The sequence below is a fragment of the Copadichromis virginalis genome, linkage group LG10 (genome assembly GCF_057382275.1).
Source record: "Copadichromis virginalis isolate Kocher_CV1m ecotype Utaka linkage group LG10, C_Virginalis_male_GT1.1, whole genome shotgun sequence".
Lineage (NCBI taxonomy): Eukaryota > Metazoa > Chordata > Actinopteri > Cichliformes > Cichlidae > Copadichromis > Copadichromis virginalis.
This window is the reverse complement of record NC_140627.1, coordinates 15,800,861-15,824,407: the sequence shown is the minus strand read 5'-3', so window position 1 is coordinate 15,824,407 and position 23,547 is coordinate 15,800,861. Positions and strand designations below refer to the sequence as shown.

The following is a 23,547-nucleotide window of genomic DNA, read 5'->3' as shown; positions in this document are numbered from 1 at the left end:
ACAGCAAAATTCGATACTTTGTGATAACAAAAGAGGGTGTGCCTCTCAGGGCTAGGGACACAAACAAAGTTATGTACCAGTTGTCAGCTGTACTCGGAGCCTGCAATGACTCACTAAGACCGTTCAGTTTGGTGTCAAGCAGGATAAAATTATTTCTTAGGAAATTAGACATATTCCAAGTGGCAAAAAATTTATTTAAACAACGAGGGTAGTGTTTATTTATATTTTCATTACCCTGCAGAGAACAAAGCCAATAATAATGAATACAGACAAGTACAGCTTCAGCCTGTTGCAGCTTGTTTCTTTGTGCCAAAGAACTCCACGGCTACACAAAATCTATTAAAAACACATAAAAGCGCAATAGCACTATGTGATTCAATTAAGTGATCAAAACCACAATCAGCAGCTACAATCAATTACAACCAGTTTGAGTAAAAGCGTTGAGCGACAGTAGATCTGAAGGATGCTTATACTGCACGTCACATAGCGCGCGTATGATGAAACTCACTATATGTTTGATTTTGAAAAGGAGGGTGTTGAGTGAATGTTGAGATGTCTGCGCTTAAAATTCAAAAAATGTCCCAAAGTCACCCCATCTCAAGAAGAGGGAAAAAAACACAAAGAAATGGAGGTACTGTACTGATCCAGTCAGATCTAATGAGTCAGTCTCCAATAAAAACAGCCTGCTGTCAATAATTTCCACAGTTACAGCTCCCGGGCTTTACAATAAAACATAAAATAGCTAATTTGTCTGAAAGAGGAAATAATCTTTGTTGTGTCAAACTGAGTTTTTTCTCATTTAAGGATGTTTCTCCACCAGGAGTAGAAGCATTTCACGCAAGTTTGGCCCAATTTCATCTCTGTCACAGAGAGAAATATAATGTGTGTTTGAGTCTGCTGGGAATTACAGCCTCTACTGGGTATCCTGCAGATGAGGGACTGCTACAGTTAGCTATATCTGCTAAAGGTAGATGTTGCAAGAAAGAGTGCATTACAGCAAATAAATCAAAGTTTTTCCCTAAAGCATGAGAAGGCTTCAGGCTGGAAGAATATCCTTCTGATAGACGGGTTTATCATGGGAATAGGAAGGTCATAAAAACTGACACCCTCCTCACAAGATGAATTGCAATTTGCCAGGGTCAGGTATGGCGTGTCAGATGCTTCACAGGCTGTATATATGCGGTCAACACTAGCTTGCTTTGATGTTTTAAAAAAAACATATTAGTATTTTGAGACACAAAGTAACAAGAAGGTATGTGCTACTAAAAGACATCGTGCACATAAGTGTTGTGCTGCAAGTCCTGTATACTCATTACGAGCCATTTTCACTCTAAGATATCACTACAATGTGTGGGCAGGTAGTATAAATAAATCTTGAGCAGGAGAAATTTCATATTATAGCGTATGACAAGTGCACAGTTTGACTGGCTGAATTTAAGCATGAGTTCTCAAAGTTAAAAGAGGATGAGCTGACATTTGAATATAAACCTAACTTCAAACAGTTAATGACATCTATATGAAACATCATTTCTCAAATAATCACACTTTTAAGTGCACTGGTTATGCCAAATGCATCCTTCTGTACGCGTATCTGAGCTGTGTGTCCCGTTAACCCACACCCTTTGCTCTCAACAATCTTACCAACACTCAACATTTCTGAAGCAGCATTAAGCCAACAGAGACAGGGTGGATGAAACATGCAAATCCTTATTTCCTGGAGGGACTAGTCAAGAAATGTAATTTTGTTGCACTTGTTGGAAAAAATATTTAAGCTGATTCAGCACAAATCTTGGGTATAAGTAAGTCTTGTCATGGATACTGTTAATTTCAAACTCCTACTAACATGAAAATAAAAAAAGAAGCATCACAGTGCTTTAAAAAACTCAATTCAGCCCAAACGCTGTGATAAATGGACTTACATAGCGCTTTAACATACTATCTGAGCAGTCAGAACACTTTAACCATTATACACAAGTTGATGGTTTAGGGGCGACTCATTGTGCCCACAAATACTTTAACATGTAGAGTAGAAGATCCAGGAATTGAATCAGAAACCTTCTGATTAGTAAACGACCTGTTCTACTTCCTCTAATTTTCTTTCTGTGAAGATTTTGATCTTACTGAATGATATCACCGATTTATTGCTGACTTTAAAAAACAAAACACAATAACAGTTCAATGAATTACATGCTTCAGAACACAAATTAGAGTCCTCAATGCATGTGTGTGTGTGTGTGTGTGTGTGTGTGTTTGGACCTAGGTCAGCTACTCCCTGTTCAAATAGGCCTCACTATTGATCACAAAATAACGACGTCTCAATGTCTAAGCAAGGTGCTTACAGTTAAGCTTGTAAATTTTAATGGCTTTCCTCACTGGGTAACATGCACTTTCTTCATTAAAAGCAACAGGCCAATTACCCATCAGGGTCAGAATCTGGTCTGGGAGCCACTCGGGGTGCTCAATTAATCTCGTTTAGTGGTGCCCCGAGCCAATTTGATGGCAAAACCAGATACATTATACACTTCTCTCTTCCACCACTGGAAGAAGACTGGTACATGGAATCTACCAAGGTCTGTCTGCACTGTCACTGGTTCACGTGGCAGAAAACAATAGCCTTTCTTTTCATCTGCCCTAAATTTTTGAGCTCTTGTTGTTCTTTTTTCTGACAACTAAAATTATTTTGCTGTCATACTTTTCTGTCTATAAAAAAAAATTGAATAAGTAGTGATACCATAAAAGTAGGACGCATACAGCATAATTCTTACATGCATACATCTAACATGATGCAGTATATTGCTATGGTGAAGTGAAACGCCACCAAACATCACTGACATTTTATTATCAATACAACGGCAAAGAGACACTGCTGTACTGTTTGCTTTTGATCATCATACATAATCGTATCAGTTAAATACACTCACTGGCCACCTTATTAAGTATACCTGTTCAGCTGCTTGTTTACACAAATCTCTAATCAGCCAGTCACATGACGTAAACCCAATGCCTTCAGGCAGATGACCTGCTGATGTTCAAACCGAGCATCGGAATGGGGAAAAATGTCATTCTAGTGACTTTGAACAGGGCATGGCTGTTGGTGCCAGATGGGCTAGTCTGAGTATTTCAGAAAGTGCTGATCTACTGGGATTTTCCCACACAACCATCTCTAGGGTTTACAGAGAAAGGTCCAGAAAAGAGCATTTTTGAAGCATGAGAAAATGCGTTTTGGATGCCAGAGGTCACACAGCAAACTGCTTGGAGGGTATAGAAAGGCAACAGTAACTCAGATCCACTCGTTACAACCAATCTATGCAGAAGAACACATTGAACCATGAAGCAGATGGGCACATTGTGGGCCCCTTTGTACCACCTGAGTCTGAATACCACAGCCAACCCGAGTACTGTTGCTGTCCGTCCCTTTATGACAACAGTGTAGCCATCTTTTCATGTCTACTTCCAGCAGGATAATACACCATGTCACAAAGCTCAAAACATGGATGTGCAGCTGATAAATCTGCAACCACAGTGTGATGCTATTATGTCAATGTGGACCAAAATCTCTGAGGAATGTTTCCGGCACCTTGTTGAATCTGTGGTATGAGGAATTAAAGCAGTTCGGAAGGGAAAATAGTGTCACACCTAGAACGAGCAAGGTGTACCTAAACTAGTCGGTGAGTGTACATGAAACTACTAGTACACAATTTTTTTTATCCTTACATATATCATCTTCAAGAATTCTGGTTTGTTTTCTCAAGTTTCACACCTACAGTTGTATAGTCCATTTAAATGGAAATCTGGTTAATTTCCCCCCTTGGTGTGGTTTGTTTGTGGTTTGTTTGAACACAGTCTTTGCACTCGGACCAAAACAACCACACCAAGACCCTTTGGAGGAGGTGGTGTTGGTACGGTTCCAAACAAACTCCAGAGCAGTCCATTTATGGTTTGAATGTGATTTGATTCACATCTGAACGAACTACCAGGCACACGTTACAAGTCTGAGCTAAAAACATCCCGTAGCCACGTACGCTTCTATTCTAATTGTGGGAAAGTACTATAGATGTGGAAAGGCCCAGCAACTAGCCGTGAAATTAACGTAAATTCTGTTTTCCAATAATCCAGAATGCAGCACCTTCTTCATCTATTTACTTTTATTGCTCCCGCCCTTTGGAGTTCACAAACCAAACCACAGGAAAAAGCTACAAATTTACAAACTCGTCAACTAATTCCGACCAGAGAAAACCAACAATAGGTGTAAAAGTGACCTAAAATAATGCTCACTTTATAAACTACCACAGATATACAATCACAGAACTATTTACTTTGCATCAGACATTCCAGGTAGACTGAAGGTTATATGACAATCTCTATGACTAAAGCCTTGGTCATAAAGTTTTTGTTTGTGAATTAAATAAAAAAATGAACTAAAGTTAAACCTTAATGAATATTCAGTGTGTTGATAGCTTTTCCAAATCACCACACACAAATTTGGGGAGAAAAGCCAACTGCTGTAGACAGTGGAGATGGGGAATAAAGCTGCACATTTTCAGACAATCTCTCCCGAGTAAAACACAGCTTGAGATAGAAGTTCATACCCCGACCTCTTTCTCCAGTAAGAGGCGCACAGCTGGTCAATCATTGTGGGAAGTGGGTGGACGAGACACATTACAAATGCACCATGTTTTACTCCAGCCTACACAGCTGGTGCTAATGAACGTACTTAAAAGTAAACATTGTTCAAAAATCTTATGGATAAAATGTAAATTATTACAACACAGCCCACAAATTAATAGTTATTTTTTAACATCTGCTGGTTTTTCTTCTTTTCTTGCAACACATAGTTCAGACATACACTGCAGAAATGCATCAAGGACACAAATATGCAACAAACATGACAAATACAGCACACCAGCTTATGTCAGGAGGTTTGAATGCATGTATGTGTGCGTGTGTGTACGTAGACATCTTTGTGAGGACAGAAAATTGGCATGCCACTATACTTGTAGGGACCACCAGTGACTTATGGGGACAAAATGCCCATCCCCTCGAGTTTGAAGGCATTTTTGAGGCTCAAAATGTGGTTTTAGCGTCAGGGTTACAATTAGGTTATGGTTAGATTTAGGCTGAGGGTTAGGGTTAGGCATTCATTCTTGACGGTTAGGATTAGGGTAAGCATGATGTCAATTAGATGTCTTCACTAAGATATGAAAAGAATGTGTGTGCGTGCGTGCTTAGGACAGACAAATTGTGAGTGGGTGAGTGGCAATAAAATTTAAAAAAAGCACCAATTCAAAATATAAAAAAGGCATGACAGGAAGAGACAGTAGGTGTGGGTATAAATGTGGCGTGGCGTTTGACAATTCAATTGCGGCAACAAGGAAAAACAACACTATTATCTATAGCCGATAATAATATTAATAAATGTTATATTCCATCGTGCTGAGTGAAGGTTTTTTTTTAAGTCGTGAGAAATAAAATGATAATAAATAATAAAATAGCCTGAGTGCTGCCGAATAAAAGAAAATAAATAAAGGAGAAAAGACAGTGCAGGGACGTGTTGCACACTGAAAACGCAATGTTGGCCCACAGAGCTGCTAAAGCAGAAAAAGGAGGAAGCGAGGCGACCACGAAGCATCCGAATAAATATAAACATAACAGGTAACAGGTAGAAATGTGAGAGATGTGGCGATGACTCAAGAGTTGATGCAGAGTACAGAAAAAATAATACCAAAGTGGCCTGTGAAAATAAGAGTATTACATTTCCATTCAGCAGACAGAAAATTTGTTTAGTTGGGAGAAAGAAGAAAAAAGAAGCAAAGAAAAAAAAATGGAAAGAAAGGAGGGATCCAGTATCAATCTCATGTAATTGGCTCAGTAATTGTTACAATAGACATTTGTATACATTATAAGGATGATATTCAACACTTTTGTTTTGTGGTCTAGCCTTATGATCCCTATGGTGAGAATAAAGATGAGTTACCAAATGACTTATGTGGAATGTCACTGCTGCTGGTATCCTAGTCTATAATCACAAGCCACTGGCACTGATCATTAAAAAATGAGAGTAATGGGGTTGCCACATAAAACCTCCAATCCAACTTCCTCTTCCTAACAGATTAGATACTGTATTCTCTTAAATGGAACATTTGGGATCACATCAGGGTCACAACCAGCTAAAGAAATTCAGCATGAATGACTTGCTGGTAGTAAAAGTCAACCTGATACCCTGGGGAAGGACAGAGAAGTGGTCAGAGAGGCTACAGGTTCAGCAATTACTGCCTGAACGTGAACAGATTTCACACACACACACACACACACACACACACACACACACACACACACACACACACACACACACACACACACACACACACAGGCTTGCTAGGGATAGGACTGAACTGTTTTTCTTGACTCCACAGCTGACACCAAACAGGAGGGATCATAGTGATACTCAGTATTATGGCAGCGAACACAGCGGTGAGCTTAAAGCAATTTTTTTGAATCTGGATAAACCGAATAAGCAGGTGAAAGAGCAAAACAGGAGTTCGACTGCGAAGTTACCAAAAGGAAAATGCTTAAGAATAACCTGCAAGAGATTGCAAAAAAGTGAGCCTGATATTCTGTTGCATGGTATGTTTCATTTAATCATACATGGAGTCTGTGTTTGCTTGTCACTGAGGCATTTAGACGGAGCTCAAGGTCTTCTTGTCTTCAAGTATGCCTCTGTTGCAGTGATTGGTTTCTTTTTCACGCTTCAGTGAACTGCAAATGTTTCTGAAATTATTCCTCTTATCTAGAATTTATCCGAGCAGGTTCTTGGGTTACAATGACAATGAGTCCTGCATTTGCACCTAATGTACCACATGGTTATTTTTCTCCAGCTGTTTAGCTCTCTCTTTTCATCCATCATTTTTTTCTATTAGACGACCAGTGGAGGTTGAATATTCAGCCATTCTCCAAATGGAGCCTGCTAGACTATGAAAACAATTCCAATAGGCCTATAGAAGCAAATGTAAGGAAAACTGCACTCAATATGCATGCCCAATCTACTTGTGGCATGGGTCTGTGCACCTAGTGAAAGCACTCTGGCAAATATTGACTTCCTACTACACCTCTGTAATCCTCTGAGTGATGCTGGAAGCAAAATTAGGCATAAATTCGGATATTAATTACCAAAGTGAATTGCAAATATCTCATTAAGTATTTATGTTGATGTAAGATTCCATTCTAGAAATAGTCTCTATTAGGGTGATGGGGGTTATTTGGAGTTACTCTGAAGTACTGTGCAAAAGTCTTGAGCCACCCCTCATTTCTTTATATTGTGCCTGGAAAAGGACAGCTATCTCTTTAAACGAAATAAATAGAAATATAACAGAAAAGGCAAAAACAAAGTTTCTACAATGCTAGTAAGGTTGACCGCCTTTATAAGGCAAGTTCCCTCATTTATTAGTCTTCAGGAATAATTCTCCGGGCTTCTTGAAAGATATTCAAAGCTCTTGTTTGGATGTAGCCTGCCTTTTTGTTCTGTTCTCTGTCGAGATGATCTGCTTCAATAACGCTGAGTTCTGGGCTCTGGCGAGGCCATGCCATGCCTGATAGTGTTCCACTATGGGTTGTTTTTTTATACCCAGGTATGATTTCACTGCACACTGCCAATGTTATGCTAAAAAATAAAGCTGTTGCCAGTCAGCTTTCCAGATGGTAATGCATTATGGATCATAATCTGATAATACTTTTATATGCTCATAATTCCATCAATTTTGACAAAAATTCCAGCACCAGTGGCTGAAAATGTAGCCATCATCTATGACAGAGCCCCCGCACTGTTACAGGCTATAAATACACATTGTTGAACATTCTCTCCTGATGACAATTTGAACTAAAACATTCAAATTTGGATTCATCACCAAATAAAACCTGTTCAGGTTTGGCATACTCCAGTCTTTTCTCCCTGTTTCCCTTCCTTAAGAATGGCTTCTTGACAGCCACCCTTCCACTGAGACCATTTCTGATGAGGCTTTAGGGAACAGCAGATGGATCAACTGAAGGGCCAGATGCATCTTTAAGGTCTTTGCTGGATATTTTCCCTATTTCTTAAGGACATGACTTTTAGATATTGCACCATTGCAGATGGTTTTTGAGGCCTTTCACTTCATCTTTTATCCTCCAACTGTCCATTTTTCCATTTTTCTTGCATTTGTTAAAAACACACTGCACTCAATGATGAGATATGCCAGGTTTTGGCTAACAGCTCTTTGGGAATCACCTTGTTGGTGCAAAAATACTGTTTTATGCTTGTCAAACTGTGTTATCGTTCCATACAACTACGTTTCTATACAACTAAAGAAAAAGGAACAAATGATGTGTGTTTGTGACAGGCTGCTAGAAACAAATTGTAAAGATACAATTTAAAGTTGGTTCTTCGGGTGTCTGTTATGTGTGGACACAACACTGATTCATCACATTGAGTAAGCTGTCTGTTTTTTGCTTGAATGATAAAAAATTGTGAAAATAAAAGTGGTCAGGTACAAGAACTGGGATGAAAATGAATAAAGTTAAAAAAGCAGCAAACACCCAAAGAAAAGCACTGATATTTAGAACTACTGCTCAAGACCACTTTAAAACATTGCAAAAAAAAAAAAGTATTTCTCATTGCTATTAAATTATGAATAAATGAGTAATGAAACAAGACTTTTGCACAGTGCTGTACCTTCTTTGTTACAGCACAGTCAAACCTGCTGATATTTACAGTAAGTGCAAAGGAAGATTTATCCCAGCTTTTTCAAAGAATGCTCTAATCTAAGAAAGCATATTGAAATTTGTGGCATGCACCAGACTGTGGAGGCAAATGCTAAACGATATAAGATTATTTAATGCTGCTAAAAACCCTTCCACATAATTCTGTCTGTTCTGTGCCTATTAAGTTCATGGTCTTAAGTTTGGCTGTCATGCACAGCAGCATTTCTTCTGAGTGAAGAAACTACACGAAAACCTGAGCAGTGAGCGCAGAATTACTCTAAATTACAGACGGAAACAATGACACCAGTAATGATACACACTTTTAATTAACCAATTTTGAAGTAAAATCTAATCTGGCCTGGTGTGAAACAAAGACGAGTTTGACCTACATACACTAGGAATTTTTCTTTGATCTAGTTTGGATTGAAGATTGAAGCTCTCCTTTTAAAATACATTGTCATTAATTGCGTTTTGGTTTTTTTTCCTTTTTTTGCTTGTTGCCATTTTAGCATAGGTTTTCATAAATGGAAGAGCTGTAGACAAAAAAAATTGTTTTGCTTTGTTTGTTGTCTCATAATGAATCATTAATGTATGTCTAGTTGCATGTTTTAGTAATTACAGAGTGTAACAGCGAATTGATTCCTTCAAATAACCGTGAGACACAGATGGATGCCTCTTTTCAGACGTTTGTTCCTCTATGGGGAGACAAAAAAAAAAGGAGTGCTGGTATTTATCAGGAATAGTCTGTAGTTGAGTAACTCAGACATCAAGGGACCGTCTTGTTCCGCACACTGAGATAGTACTGCTGCATACAGCAGCAGACAAAGAGAGTGAGCAGCCATGTTTTTTTAAAGCTCAACAAAAAGTCCACAGCGTGTCAGCACTTTTGCTTCCAAAATAAAAATGGACAATTTTCTAACAGACTTGAAAAAAATCTGAGCTTGCGGGGTTTTTAAATATATCTAAAAAAAAACTATTTCCATCCATCTTTCAAGGCAAAAATATGATCTTTATCTTATGAATATACATTTTAAGGAATAAAAAAAGATACTACTACACAGTCAAATCTCTCCTAAGCCAGTGGTTCTCTCGCAGTAGATAAAATTCAGCACAGAGACAGACGGTAGACACGCAAATAAACAGACACGACTGCTTTTAAAAGCACAAGCACAAAGATAACATCAGGGTGAGGCTGTTTGATGCCATAAATGTGATCTGAATCATCAACTATCTCATTAGCAGGTCACACTTTGTGTGCCTCAAAGGATGTGCTCAACATGACTTCCCTTCATACTGCACTCTTCTTCACCTTCTTGCTTCTCCTACACCACCATATGCAGCCCTTATATCAAGTCACATGACTAACAGTAGTTTGAAGACTAGTTTTTCCACAGTGAAACGAGCGAGAACGCACATAGGAGACCAGCTAAGTCAAAGACAGATTTTACTTCACAGATATGCATCAGTAAGATGATTAATTCATTACTCGATAGACAGAAGAGAAAAAAAACACCCAATCGATAACATTTATTTCATTTAAGTCTGTCCCATGTGATATTAAGCAGAGTATCTTCAAATAACATTCACAAAAGTGTACACATTCATGTAAATTTATGAGGATAAACCATCAATACACTCATGAATAATTATAAATCTTTCTTGATGTATAAGCTCAAGGAGGTTCTGGTCATTTGCAAAAAAAGGGGAAAATTCTGCTGCACTGAAATTCAAGTTTATTAATAGTATATGAATGCAAATATAAGCGAGGGGTAGGCAGCAGGGGGTTGTCACTCAGGCACTCATATTGCCTGGGGACCTACAGCAGTTACAAGGACAGCACCCGCCCTCCACCCTACAGCACCCAGGACGAAGCCACAGAAGGTTGCTCAGCTGTGTGGGATCACTCAAACAAGCTGCTACCTCAGTCTGGCCCAGATGAAGCTTTTTTTTTCCTTTTATTTTTACTGTGTTTACTAGGCGCCTATATAAAAGTGGCCTCAGTGAGTTGTTGCTGGGTTTTGGGTTGGAATGAATTCTTCCTGTGTTTGCATGCCAACGACTCCTCAGTGAATCCCCACCAGCCTCAAAGAGAAGGTTTTCTTAATTAAGACTTGCATTATGAGATATTCAACCCCTCATTTCTGTTTTTCTTTGGTTTCTTTCAGTGTCTTTCACAATGAAGAAGATCTATCTTCAATTTTGAAAGATCCTGCTTTACCCTCCCTTATAAGCTTAACAAATTTGCCACATCGACTTTTCTCATTCCAAGCCAGGAAATGCTATAATTGAGGCTATGTCATGATACACTCCAACAATTTCCAGAAATAAAGCCAAAAATGTGACCTTTTAAAGTCATTTTGATGACACATGTAATGGATGCTGTTACTCTGCAGAAAATTTTGTTGAGCTGTTTTCCTTGTACGATACTAAAAGTAGGATCTAAATCCAGGAACGCTCCACCCGTTGAAGTTGTAGCTGTTTCTATATGTTGTCACTTTCTGTGGTCCCTGAATTTTGATCACTTTACCGGGCACAACATACAATCTGCAGGCATACATGACAACCACTGCAATAAACCACATGTGCAAGGGCATTACATATGCTAATGTAGACTGTGTTTTTGAATTTTTAAGCTGAAAAGCAGATTCAGTATTGTTGAATGTAAAAACACAGCAATGCAAAAATCCACATCAGAAAAGATCCTCTCAACTAGAGGGGTCGGAAGGTAGATGGAGAGAAAGTGAAGACATAATGGGACCAAGTTTAGCTGCAACCTCATAAACAGAAATGGAGGTCTGCTAGGAATCAAAAGAGTAAAAAAGACTAAGTTCATACTAAAATCACTCATAACCAGAGCCTTCACAGATTTGATGCGGTGCTCAAAAGCAGAAAAAATATACAATATATAGTCTCACATTACATAATCTACCTAATTTCATCAATTACACATTTATTAAAAAGGACTGAAATGAAGCTGAGACAACACAAAGGAGGGAAAAAAGGAATAGCTGAATGCTACTGACAGCAGGCTCACCTGCTCACAATGACAAAGCTAACATAACATGGTAATCTGCAATGCTGCCTACATTCATCACCTTAGCCTGGAGACCTAGTAGTTTAAATTAAACCCAAAGTATTGTTGAGGCTGATAAAACTGCAAATTAAAAAAAAAAAGTACTGAACACACAAACGAGCTAGAAGTAAAATGCAATGAAAGTCACGGTAAATCACAAAAAACTGCAAATGTAAAGCGCAGGCTGGGGGCTAAAAAAGTGAGTACAAATCATCCTCTGGAGACCAAGAATGTGCAATGTAAATGCTCTAACCGTTACCCATCCAAGAATGTTGACCCATATTCAGTTTCTTAAATGTATATTTAGAATGTTTCATTAAAGCCACTTCATTTTACTTAATGCCACGACTTTTACTGAAGCTCTTTAGATAAAAGCAGAGTGAATGTCTCACGAATTTCAGCCCTTGTTATGTGGCCGCGTTTCACTCAACTCATCCTTGAATTTATGGTTAACAGTGGCTCCATTACCTTCCAAAGGTCAAGTTAAATTACTTTGCAATATTTGCAACCAGTGCAGGTTATTTGTGAGGTGAGCGAGTGAGTAATTTGACAAGGGTGTTTATTTTCTTCTCTTGTTTTTTTCTGCTACACCTACTGGGTAGGTGTACTTTAGAGAAGTCCGCAGCTTTTAACAATAAAAATCAAACTCTCTTTAATATATTTCCGTGATCGTTTTCCACTTTGTTTGAAGCATAGATCAAATACTAAATGTTACTGAAAGTGATTTTTTTATGGTTGAAAGACATGAGCGTGACAATACTAAAGCGCAATTTCCTGGACTTTGAATAGCAATAAACTGTGGCAGCTTTGGACATTATGCACTGAATGCCTTTTATGTTGTTTGTCTGACATGTGGTTTAGATTTAAGGACATTTAAAAGCTTTTTGTTAACCACTTCCACCCCCTTCAGTTAGTGGATAGTATCAATTATTTGTATTTTTTCCTTTCAATGGAAGGTTTTCTTTTATCAGAGAGCAATACTTCCGGTGTCCCCCCCTACTTCCAGTCTTTATGCAAACTATAATAGCTGCTGATGACTGTGGCTTCATATTTCCTACACACATAAAAGTGACATTACTTTTTCCATCAATAAAATAAAAGCTAATAAGCAGATCTACACATGCATTTGATGGTCAAATGCTCAAGGGGTTCTCATTTTCCATTTATTAAATGCAACAGTGTGTAAACACTCCCAGCTTCTAATTTGGTGTCATCCAATTATCATCCCCAGAGATATCGTTTTCCTCCCAGCAGTGTGCATGAGACACTTAGGTGAGTCTCTTTCTCTTCACACGCGTTACCTTTTTGTCACTCGGCTTTTGTTTTAAGCCACTGTTTGCTCACTTAACACAGTTCATCCTGTTTGTAACCCAAACGTAATGCAGAGATGATTATTTGGTAAATTGGTAAATGGAACATCCTGGTGTTCTTTCATGCATTTTGTGGGTATCTGTGTTGCTGTTCCAGGCTCTCAGCGCTCCTAGTGGCATCCATATTTTTCCACACTGCATGACAGTGTCCCGACTTCAAATGTATGTCATGTTGCAAACAACACGTTCTCTTCTTCTCCCAGCTTTATGAATCTTACATTTCATCCCTTCTACTTTTTCCTCAGTACTTTTTTTTTTGGAGGCAGCTTCCTTGGAATGAGTCAATCTTTTATGATGGGCATGCACTCATCTATAGTGGCTTGTGTAACATGAAACTTTAATTACTCATACATGACATCTAGGCCTACTTTTTTTATGATGAGGACACATCATCTACTTTGGCAGGTGGGCTAAGGGAGAGAATCGAGGTATTTCATCAGCAATGAGGGACTGCTTATTTTTATTTTATGTGTTAACAAAAAGTGTCAGGTTTGCAGTGTACGTTTTTGCAGTTGGCTATTGACGGTGATGAATTTTAAAAAAAATGCAAGAACTGATGCTGCACTGGTGAGATGGACGCCGTTTAGTTGCTGATTCTGCACCTGCTAAATAAAAGATGAGCTGATAAACAACATGGTTCATATTGAACGTCAGTATTAGACTTATCAGGTGCTTCTCCTATCTAATAACCTCATTTTAGATGGTATTTTATAGCAGCGTGCTTGCTCGTGTTAACATTTAGAGAAAGGGTCATTGGCTGTCTTGTTATATCAAAACTAATATGAGAAAAGTGACACAATTCTCAAATCTATTTTTTGAGTGTACACTGCAGACTATACACTATAGTAGATTTAGAACAATTTACCATTTTAAAATCTTTCATTTTTATGGGTGTTTTTCTTTAAATCTTGAAATGCACTGAATTTTACAATTTACGATAAAATTCTGACAAATGAGCTGGGGATAAAATGACCGGGACATTTCCCATTATTTAAATGGATTTCTTTTTCAGTGTAGATAATCAGCAGCAACAGGCTAACTTCACTTAGTGCAAAGCCTGGAGCAGTAGTTTTATGGAGCCTAGACAGTAGCTGACAGCAAAATAATTTTCTACAGTTTGGTTTCATACCGACTAAGTGCAACATGTCTTTTAGGGGAGCTTTACAGAGAGGTGCTGGAAGGAATATTTTGTTACCTCTGAAAAGAGCCAGGGTAGCCATTTTCCACCTGTTTCCGCACTATGTGGTAAGATAAGTTAGCTGGCTGCTGGCAGGAGTTTCATATTTACTGTAAAGACATGAGAGTGCTATCAATCTTCTCATCTCACTCTCAGCAAGAAAGCAAATAGGCAAAGCATTTCCAAAAGCACGGAATTCTTTTTTTAATGCAGCTGCATTTGGACTTTGGTATGCATTCTGTTAAATGAAAAACGTTTTAAAGAAAAAAAAAAATGCTTGTAGTCCTCAAACAGACACATCGTCAAATATGTCTTTCTGAATTTTCTACCAGCCTAAGGTATCACATTTGTGCCTTTTCAAGCTAGAAGCGTTTGCTATTGAGATTTTATGTGTGCTTTGCTTTTCTTGTATTTGTGGAATGCTTTTTTAGCTCAGCTGCAAGCTTGAGCGGTACAATCACCGCCCTCATCAACATCTGCATCCGCACGACCGTCACCCTTGCCATTAGGCATATACTCCTCATCATCAACAAGGCCGTCATTATCCTCATCTTCATCAACCACTTGATCCTCTTCTTGACCGTTAACTCATATCTCTGCGTCAGCTGTTATCCCCCTGATTTATATGTTGCATAATTCAAAGAGATGTATAAACGTTCCAGTATTTTCAGTGCTAAAAACGAGATGTTTGTGGCTGCGCCGGTTGCTTTTATCAGACATGAAAGCAACCTTTTGAAAATATTGATTTTAATTGTAAATATTCCACAGAAACAATCAAGCCACTTTCGTAGCATTTACGGTCGTAGTCATGCTGTTGCTTTGCCCTTATTTTTCTTCACAATCTGCCAATTTGTCTTGCTGGGAAAGCTCTTAGAGACACAGGCCTGAAGAGAAAAAACTGTGTTTTTACTGCACCTTTAGATTTAAGTGTGATAAATATGAGCAGATATGGGCCTTTGGCTTGAACAACACTCAGGCAGAACAACCAATTTAAGGTATCTATCTACCTGCTGCAACACTATGTAGGCCATACATACTGGGTGCGTGTCAGCCAAGCATTAGTTTCCCCTTGTCTCAGTAGAACAGGGCCTGTAACAGATGACATTTTCACAAACCAGCAAGCCAGGTAATTAGGTAACTAACTACGTAACACTAGCTACAAGCATAAACATGGTACTCTTCACAGTACCCTCATTAAGCAAATGTAAATGTACTGTAGGCGTAGTAGGGATAAAATCCATGCACATCTGCTTGCTACACTGCTGTAACTGTAATGCCATTTGAAATGCTTTCCTCTGAGATGCAATTTGCTTGGGTTCCCACAGCAAAAAAAATGTGATTTAAATGACAAGACGGCAGGCATCTTCCAGCTTATTCGCTTACATGCAGCAAATGAGCCTGCATCACTGTCTCTGTCCAACCAAGCGGGATCAGAGCAACACCTTCATCGCACACTTAGGTGGAGGTTGGGTCGTGGCTATGAGAAGCTCAGCTCAGGCAAGACTCACTAACATCATTAGACAGATTTTTGTCCTGACATATCTTCTGTCAACATTCAGTTCTTCTACTTATATTTCAGTTTTCAGGGGAAAAAAAGAAATTACATACAAGATTGTTTCAGAAGAGAACCATTTGTCTGAAGCTTTATTTTATAAAAAAGATTCCAATTTTCTGCTCGCCACCCACTCCACTCAGTTTGAGCATACAATGACATGACTGATGTGTGTGGACGAGCAAAGAATGGCGTAGAGCGCCATTTAGTCAGACGCTGTCAATCTCACACAGGTAAGCTACAGTACAAATGAGTGGGAAAATCTTTCAGTTTATTCTGATGGATGTTTTTGATATTCCTGTGATAGTTTAATCTTTCACTGTTCAGGCATTTTAGAAAAATGGCTCATGTCTGAATGGTTGTTGAGAGCAAATTCAGCCCCATGTTAAAATAATGTGAGGGTGTGCATTAGTGAGGATGTGTTTGGATATCTGTGAACTATATAATTTATTTTACCCCATTTTACTAGAGATACACCAATCCACCAGCTAGGGACCAGAATCAGATGACTGGCTGGCCAGTCAACTTCGTGTATGTCACCTTTAATGCATGTGCAACACGAATGCAGACAAATAGTTGCAGCACACTCATAGCCCACATGCTAACATGTTACTGGCTAGAAAGCGCCCAACTGTGAGTTAAGGCACATGGGGGACCATCATGAAAAACTCCTTTACCTAATTGCACACTTAAATAACACTCACCAAGCTGAAATGGACATTTTAAAGATACTAAAAAAGCTAGCTAGGTCTGAGCTAGCTAGCTAGAGTTACCACATGCCACTAGGCTTGGTATAAGCAAAGGATCAACCCTGTTATAAGGAAAGATGATAGGAAAAGATAAGTGTTGATGTTCTGGGGAAGTTATAAACATATTGGAAAATAATACGAGTAACTGATGCTTGTTTTGTTATCTTATAAAAATCTATTGCAACTGCTTTTGTTTTATGGGGGAAAATGTTTCAGGTAAAGATGGGTGTACAGCAATTAATGACTTGTACCTCTTACCAGTAGCAGAGCACTTAATTTTCAGTCAGAGCAGTATGGGGGAAACTGTTTTATCATTTGTTTTATTAACAAAAAATATTGAATAATGAAAAAATATGATTTTGCTTGGTTTTGCTGGTAGCTATAGTACTCAGAAAGAAATCGGCAGTGCCAAAAATCTGCAGGTCCCACTTAAAAACAATTGACATCAACCAAGACAATTGCAGTTAATGCATCTCTACATTTCACTCTTCTGAATAGTACTAGCTGTTCACACAATCACAAGGTAAGTTGTAGCCTACTAATACTAATACTATACAAGCACTGATAATAAAGGGCAGCACCATGAATTTGTATATAAAGTTAATTAAATGATTGCCTTGTTGATTAACATTTTCACATGCAAAAAAATCAAATCCAATCAAAATACTGAAAGCGTTCCATCGGTTTTCACCAGTGTGCTGTAGCTCATACAGGGCTAACAAAGGATAACATCTCATTGGGAGATACCAGAGGTTTCTAAAAAGCTGAACTTTAATTCAATCTGCACAAAAATACACTGATCCAAAAGCAGTGAAGATAAAATACACTGTCAGTGAGCTAACAGATACAGTGCCGATATCAAAGATCATTGAAGTCCTTACTGTGCAACTTTATGAATTCCCCCATCTTTCAGAGTGCCTCTTCAAGACTCTGGATATGCAAATACTCTTAAACACAACCCTCATGAAAGCAACCCCAGAGATCTTTATTATAAATGACGGACCTTCCCTCTCAACTCTCAAGGAAGAATTAATTTGCCGTTGAGATTCGGTCCTCTAGTAGAGCACTGTGTAGCAATGTAGGTTCTGTAACTTAGCTCCTCATAAAGACGCTTCCTAAAATATATGCACAAAAAATTTAATGAGACAGCAAAGGCCCTCCTGTGCTTCAGTGACATTACCAGGAGCCATCATTCAGCACTGTACTTGCTTGTGGAGCTCACCCATTTATACAGCATACTACTAATGATGAAAATGTTTGCCCTTGAAATCTCAGTTAATAAGCAGCTATGCTATGACATCCATGATTAGATCATCCAGTGCTGTCACATCTCATCCTGAGAATGATGCCACCAGACAAAATGGAGAGTGGGAGCAAGAAAAGATCCTATTCACTGATTCTTTCCTTCACACACAAGACACACAAGACACAGACACACACACACACACTCCTCTCTCCTCTTCACCAGCAATGCAACAGAACAACCTGGGTTAATCTTGGGTAACAGCTTCTTGGCCAGGATCAGAAAGCTCCACTAAAACCCAATGAATGTTGACACTGATACAGCATGGAGCCTCCTCATACAGGTAGGACGCAAGAGACAAACTCCTTTATAGAAGCAGCCGCTTCAGTCAAGGATAAGATTGATTTTGCAATGCAGCATTAGATGAGATTTCCGATGCATACTATAACAAATTAGCATGAATCTGTTCCCCATGAGAGACGCCCGAAGACACAGATTGAATTGAAATAAATGACTGTCCCAGTGTTTACCACACCATCCCCGACGCTGCAGTCCGCTGGTCATCTGAGTGTGACAGGCCTGGTTCAGGCACAGCAGAGATCAGCGTGATGGATGGACAGTCAGGCAGCTGATCAATTGCCTCCACATAAATCTGTCATTCACCTTAATGTGAGATGATAAGGAAGGAGAAACGAAAGCTTGCAAGACTTTGCTCTTTTAACCCCAAGTGTTACAATGCAATTTACTATGGCTGGCCAGGTTTCCTGCTCTTATTTTTCCCCATACATAAGCTTCCTTTCATCGTGAGTGCTCACATTCCTTCTAAGCCAGAGTCCTGTGGATATTAGCTTGAAAAGATTAATGCCTTTGCTGGTGAGAGTAATGTCTGGTATGAAAGAGAAAGATTCATTGAGCAATCTGAAACTAAGACAGTATAAGACCTCCGTAGCCCCGTCAGACATCTCTGGCAACAGATCTGATGCAAGTTCAATCAAAACATTTCAGTTTGCCTTACTGTAGCATCCCCCACTGACCCAAACCCCCCACCCACCCCCTTTTTTTCAGTTCCAACATTATGGGCTGACTCACTGATGAAGATAATGTGTATTACTGTACCAGACTGACAGTCAGCCAAGGTGAATGTCTGACCTTCCACATGTCATCACTGTTTTAGTGGAAGAAACAGGCTTCTGCGCACACTTATTTAAAGATGGCACTGATGTACTGTAAAAGAAGCTAACCCAGTGCTCTCATGAATAATGCATTGGATCCAGTCTGTTGTTGGACCTTTGATTTATTTTTTTCTTTGACATTCATTACTAAAGCATTTAGGAATGCAAAACCAGATATGAGGCTCGCCAAAGTAAAAGATCACACAAGTTTAGAATATATCAATATGCAGAAATGTGATGATATTCTAGGAATTACTGGCTCTTTTTAATAAATAAAGATCCACAGTTTGGGGACACTGAACTGTAAATATTTCAGAATTAGGAAAACAAAGACACCTCTAATAATATTACGGTGTGCCTGCTAAGTTGCCAAACAATGGGTTAGATAGAAAATGCAGATTTGAAATGATACAGTAACTGGAGCACAGAGAGTAGTTTCTGTTCTTTGCTCCAGATTTCAGCAGGATCTTGTTGCATTGCTGTTTTCTGAGCACCGTAACTGCATAATGTACTGACAGGGTGATATTGTGTTTTATATCTCAAAGGGCACTGATTATGCTGCCTGGGCACATTTTGGGTAACAGTGCAGTTCCCTTTTCTCATGTTGTCACACGGTAGCAACGATGGACGAGCTGAAATAAATTTGCAATGTATTGCAACACTCCTGAACATGCAGAAGACACCTGAATGGAGCAGAATAACAATCCTGCTTTCTTCACCTACTGGCTCATGTATCCTAAGTTTAACAGTAAATGCTTATTATAAATATCACCTTTAGGGTTTTTTTTTATATGCACTCCAAGAACTCATTATTCTTTATGCTATTTTCATTTGGAATTACTACGGTGCCATGCAAAGTTAAACTGTGAGATTATGAACACTTACTTCGCTTCTGTTTTCCTCTGCTATTACTGCAATACAATAGCCTCTTAATCAAGGCCAGAGGCTGATTGGAGACTGTGGTGTCAACCTTAGGAGCCCATTAATTACAAAAAAAAGTTGTGTGCACCATAGAGTGGTGGTGGAGGGAATGGGGGTGGGGGTGGGGGGTAGGGGCGAGTACTGTTGTACAGGAACATCGTCTTTTATGCAGCAGAAAATGTACCGATACTCCTGAAACAAAGTGTCAAAATGTGCCGCTAGTTCCAGAGACTGTCTAGACTTCATAACTGATAACATCACAAGTTTGAGGTTTCCTCATTCTTCTCCCCGCGCTGTTATTCCACCCCCCCAAAACAGCACATAAGCATTTTACATTTCGTTATTTGTTGCACAGCCAAAAAAAAAAAAAAACTAATTCCAGTCTCACAGCATTTCATTAATGAGAACTAACGGAAAGAAATACCTAGCAAATGTCATTCCTTCTTCATAATGGCTGCACCGTCGTGCTAAAATATGATCTGGTGCAATTTTTTTGTCATGCACATATTTAATGAATTACAGCTGAGCTTTTCAGAAAACATTTCTGTCACGGCGCCTCCCAGTATGACAGGCCCTGGTGTACCAACCTTTGCTGATTCCTGAGTAGCATTCTGCTTACAGAAAATTACAGACCACCTTCCGCTCCATTCCACCTACTGTACCACCTGCGGTGAAAATAACGGGCAATTTCACTGTCAATTATTTCACAGATATATAACAAGACCAATCAAGCTTTCTAAATCAGTTGCCGCCACATATGAAGATTATTATTTTACTTTTCAAAATTTCAGTATCCATATCTGGACTAATACTGTCTTACAGCCTTACAGCTACCCTTTAAAACAAGTGGCACAATGACCCAGATTGCAACTTAACCAACAGCGCTGCTGGTTTCCCAACTCTGACTATAGGACTGCTGGCTGTATGACTTGTATTGTGCGTAGGATTTCAGTTGTTTAAGTATTTTGTTTCAGTCATTTGAGCAAAGTTCATTAAATATAATGTGCAAATAATGAAATAACCCCAACTCCCCAAAGGTGTAGCGAGACAAAGATCTCAACTGTGACCTTTTTTTGTCTTCACCATCCAGGGACATAATCCCTGTTTGGCTGCGCAGCTGGCATGCAACTGAGTCACGCGTCAGCCCTGATTAGAAGCAGCAGTGGTCCGCGGGCCCCGTTCCTCTGCCAGAGCCAGAAGTGGAAAAGGCCAGGGCCACCACTTTCAGTCTGTGGATGTGACCTTGATGGGGTATGATAGAGAGGAAGCGACACGATTCGCAATGCCGCACAATATCTGTAAACTTCCACTTCCCCAGTATGCACGCTGAAGCTATTGAGCTGTGACACACGCACACACACCATGTCAACTCTGCCCTGTTGTTATTTCAAGCAGTCTCCTCCTTCACGTCACCCAGTCATCCATCTCTCTTTGCATATTGGCTGGTGCTTTAGGCACGACATCTTAATTCTAAATTTCCTTTTCATACTTAGCAGGCACCATGCTAATGTAAAAAATTCAAATAAGTGCAGCTTTAACAGATAATGGCTCAAATACATTCCAGCATTAAGCTTAATGTGAAGTAATGTGGATGCAGCTTAATACTATTAACAGCTATAAAATAATTTCTGATATTATTTTCAATTGAATTAATACTGGTTGTATTATGTGGGTAACAGCAGCTGTGACGTCAATTAAAAAAAAAACAACAAAAAAAAACTAACTCTCTGTCCAAACCCTTAAGTCTCACTGGAAGCAGCAATGGAGACAGATGTCTTGTGAGCCAGATTATAGCAACAAGAGTTGGGAAAAGATGACACCGAAGGCATAAAAAATACTAAATGATGAGCAAAATATTGCCAGTGGCATACTCTGTGTCAAAACAGAGCTGATAACTTATAAAAATAAACACAGGAAATTTGCTGCAAGCTGCACATACAAAAGATGAAAAAGGGAAATTAAAATAGAAAACAAAAAGGCAAGACTGTGACACACCCTGCTGTTGCAATGCTGCCTGGAAATATTATCATAAAAAATACCCAACACACACACACTATATACACAAAAAGTCATGCTCTGCATTGCATAAGTCCATTGTTCAGGTTTGGAGCATTGCAAGCCTTGGTTGTTGTCAACACAGCTCTCATTTAAGAAAACCAAGTGCCTTACTAAAGAATAACATAGCATTTAAATGAGTCTGTCAGCCAAAGCAGCAGGGATTTAAGAGTGTTGATGAGAAAATGTGCAATCTGAGATGCAACACTTGTGCGCTGTCCACAACAGAGGTGCTAAAAGATTGCATGCAACGATAGTCAAGCACAGGTGGTTACTTACTTTAAGTGAAAAGCATTTTTCATGCAGCTACCTGAGTTGTAAATACCTAGATTTTAGAGAACCAAGTAACAAAATGGATTGGATTACAGGTGGAGTAGAATTTGCAAAGCAAATTGGTTTCCAGGGTGAAGGGAGGGCAGCAGCACTCCTGTGAAATGTGCAGCAGCAGCGTAGCTCAGAATCTTGGGCACCTCCCCTCTTTTTTTTTTGATAAATTAATCTAATTACTGGGGCTAATATCCAGCTGTGACCTAGACTCGTTACCATTTTAAGCGACAGCACTGAAGACACTCAAAAAAAAGAAAAAAAGAAAGATGATGTAATTAAACTGAATTACAAGACTAAGAATCTGAACTACACCAATTTACGCAATCCAGTGAACAATAGCAGATGATTAACTAGTGTCTGTTTCTGTTCATTCACATTCATCCAAGTAATAGATGCAGCGTGGTATGTTAGTGGTGATGATTTGCTGTCAATTGTGTAAAGGGGAGGAAAAAATAAATACATTTTTGAAAACAAGCTCCAAATTGAACCACAGCACCTCATCAGCGGCCAACGCTTCTTAATTGGTGCTACATAACCTGCTGCGTGGAAGCTGCAGATTCCTGTGGGAGCATAAATAGGCCTAGTGGGCTACAGGTTTGAGCAACTACTCTCATCACACAAATATATATATCAAAAACATATCAATAATCATAATTTCCAGTGCACAACTTTCTCAGGTTTTAAAGATAATATTAAAGTGAAGCTGCTGAGGATGCAAAGGATGTGACAACTGTTTTACTCCACTGTTCCCTCCCTCTCTCTCTCTCCCTCTCTGTGTCTGCCTGTCTCTCCTTCTCCTATCTTTAAACTGGCCAGTCCTCTGGCACAGAACATGAAATCCCTCTCAATAATAAATAGGCTACCTCGAGCATTTCGGAGACAAGGGCCCTGCGTGCTGCATGACTCAAAGACCACCTTAACTTCACTTTTTTATATAAAAAATTAATACCTAGCCATCCCGGCATGTGGCATCTGACGAAATGAAACAATGGCTTGTGCGTGTGTGTGTGTGCGTGTGTGTGTGTGTGTTGTGCAGCCTGTATTCAAAGGAAAAGCCCCCGCTGTATGTGCTGTAGCCTAACCACAGGGCATGTCTGCCGGCACGCAATTAAGCGACCTCAACCGCAACCGTGTTGAATTTGGAAACCATACCTCTCCTCCACCCTCCCTCAACT

General features: G+C 39.2%; 1 protein-coding gene across 5 annotated transcripts in view; it reads right to left on the bottom strand.

Moving 5' to 3' along the window:
* The window catches only part of LOC146700110 (neurexin-2-like), a 131,409-nt gene that overhangs the window by 107,032 nt on the left and 830 nt on the right, over window positions 1–23,547 (bottom strand). The window lies entirely within an intron of this gene.